Source organism: Arachis hypogaea, chromosome 13 (genome assembly GCF_003086295.3).
Source record: "Arachis hypogaea cultivar Tifrunner chromosome 13, arahy.Tifrunner.gnm2.J5K5, whole genome shotgun sequence".
NCBI classification, from domain to species: Eukaryota; Viridiplantae; Streptophyta; class Magnoliopsida; order Fabales; family Fabaceae; genus Arachis; species Arachis hypogaea.
Genome location: NC_092048.1, coordinates 98,619,265 through 98,621,991, shown reverse-complemented (window position 1 = coordinate 98,621,991; position 2,727 = coordinate 98,619,265). Strand labels below are relative to the sequence as shown.

Sequence of the window (2,727 nt, the reverse complement as noted above, 5' to 3'; positions counted from 1 at the left end):
AATTGCATACTTATCTCTTTCTTGCATTTTTCGAAAATTCATGCATTGCATTCTTCATGATCTTCAAGTTGTTCTTGATGAATCCTCTTGTTTGATCTTCATATTTTCTTGTTGTGTGTTGCATCTTGTTTTTCATATGCATTCTTGCATTCATAATGTCTAAAAATTAAAAAATTTCTAAGTTTGGTGTCTTGCATGTTTTTCTTTTCTTAAAAATTTTCAAAAATATGTTCTTGGTGTTCATCTCGACATTCAAAGTGTTTTTGGTGTTCATCTTGACATTCAAAGTGTTCTAGCATGCATTGTGTGTTTTGATTCATAATTTTTATGTCTTGTGTCTTTTTCATGTTTTTCTCTTCCATAAATATCTTTCCCTTTTCTTCTCATAAAATTCGAATATTTGACTTGACTTTTTCAAAAAATTTTAAAATCTAGTTGTTTCTTATGAGTCAAATCAAATTTTCAATTTAAAAATTCTATCTTTTTCAAATCTTTTTCAAAAATCAAATCTTTTTCACTTTTTCTTTTATATTTTCGAAAATTTCAATTTGATTCTCAAAAATCTTTTTCTTATTTTGTTTCATAATTTCAAAATCTTTACTAACAATTAATGTGATTGATTCAAAAAATTTTAAATTTGTTACTTGCCTAGTAAGAAAGGTTCAATCTTTAAATTTTTAAATCATATCTTCTTGTTTCTTGTTAGTCAAGTAATCAACTTTAATTTTCAAAATCAAATCTTTTTAAATTTCTTTTTCAAATATTTTTCAAAATAAATTTCAATCACTTCTTTTTCAAAATTAATTTCAAAATCTTTTCTAAATTCTTATCTTTTCAAAATTTGATTTTCAAATCTTTTTCAATTAACCACTTAACTTTTTGTTTGATTCTTATCTTTTTCAAAACTACCTAACTAATTCTCTCTCTCTAATTTTCGAAAATTCTTTCTCTCTTTTTTGAAATTCAATTTTAATTAACTAATTGTTTTAAATTTCAATTTAAATTAATTTCATTTTTCCTTCTTATTTTCGAATTCTAACTTTGATTTTAAATTAAAAACAAAAATATTTTTATTTTATTTTATTTAATTTTCGAATTCTCTTATCTCTCATCCCCTTCTATTTATTTATTTATCTACTAACACCCCTCTTTCACTCAAAAATTCGAACCCACTCCTCTCCCCTGTGTTTGGATTCTTATCTTTTTCTTTTGTTACTCTTCTCTTCTTATACTTACATAAGGAATCTCTATACTGTGACATAGAGGATTTCATATTTTCTTTTGTGTTTTCTTCTTTTTCATATGAGCAGGAACAAGGATAAGAACATTCTTGTTGAAGCTGATCCTGAACCTGAAAGGACTCTGAAGAGGAAGCTAAGGGAAGCTAAAGCACAACTCTCTGGAGAAAATCTGACAGAAATTTTAGAAAAAGAAGGAGACATGGCCAAAAATAATAATACTGCAAGGAAGAAACTTTGTGACTTTACTGCACCAAATTCCAATTTACATGGAAGAAGCATCTCAATCCCTGCCATTGGAGCAAACAATTTTGAGCTAAAGCCTCAATTAGTTTCTCTGATGCAACAGAACTGCAAGTTTCATGGACTTCCATCAGAAGATCCTTTTCAGTTCTTAACTGAATTCTTGCAGATCTGTGATACTGTTAAGACCAATGGGGTTGACTCCGAGGTCTACAGGCTTATGCTTTTTTCGTTTGTTGTAAGAGACAGAGCTAGAATATGCTTGGACTCTCAACCTAAGGATAGCCTAAACTCTTGGGATAAGCTGGTCACGGCTTTCTTAGCCAAGTTCTTTCCTCCTCAAAAGCTTAGCAAGCTTTGAGTGGATGTTCAAACCTTCAAACAGAAAGAAGGTGAATCCCTCTATGAAGCTTGGGAGAGATATAAGCAACTGACCAAAAAGTGTCCTTCTGACATGCTTTCAGAATGGACCATCCTGGATATATTCTATGATGGTCTGTCTGAATTATCAAAGATGTCAATGGACCATTCTGCAGGTGGATCCATTCACCTAAAGAAAATGCCTGCAGAAGCTCAAGAACTCATTGACATGGTTGCAAATAACCAGTTTATGTACACTTCTGAAAGGAATCTTGTGAGTAATGGGACGCCTCAGAGGAAGGGAGTTCTTGAAATTGATACTCTGAATGCCATATTGGCTCAGAATAAAATATTTGCTCAGCAAGTCAGTATGATTTCTCAGAGTTTGAATGGATTGCAAGCTGCATCCAACAGTACTCAAGAGGCATCTTCTGAAGAAGAAGCTTATGATCCTGAGAACCCTGCAATAGTAGAGGTAAATTACATGGGTGAACCCTATGAAAACACCTATAATCCCTCATGGAGAAATCATCCAAATTTCTCATGGAAGGATCAACAAAAGCCTCAACAAGGCTTTAATAATGGTGGAAGAAACAGGTTTAGCAATAGCAAGCCTTTTCCATCATCCACTCAGCAACAGACAGAGAATTCTGAGCAGAATCTATCTAGCTTAGCAAATATAGTCTCTGATCTATCTAAGGCCACTCTAAGTTTTATGAATGAAACAAGGTCCTCCATTAGAAATTTGGAGGCACAAGTGGGCCAGCTGAGTAAAAGAGTCACTAAAAACTCCTTCTAGTACTCTCCCAAGCAATACAGAAGAGAATCCAAAAAGAGAGTGCAAGGCCATAACCTTACTTGGTGTGGCCGAACCCAAAGAGGAGGG

At 32.6% G+C, this 2,727-nt stretch overlaps 1 non-coding gene across 1 annotated transcript; it reads right to left on the bottom strand.

The window, feature by feature from the left end:
- Positions 1-1,833: 1,833 nt before the first annotated feature.
- On the bottom strand, positions 1,834-1,941 carry LOC112739493 (small nucleolar RNA R71). Its single transcript, XR_003170429.1, has one exon. It is a non-coding gene; the product is annotated as a small nucleolar RNA R71 (small nucleolar RNA).
- Between the last annotated feature and the right edge of the window lie 786 nt (positions 1,942-2,727).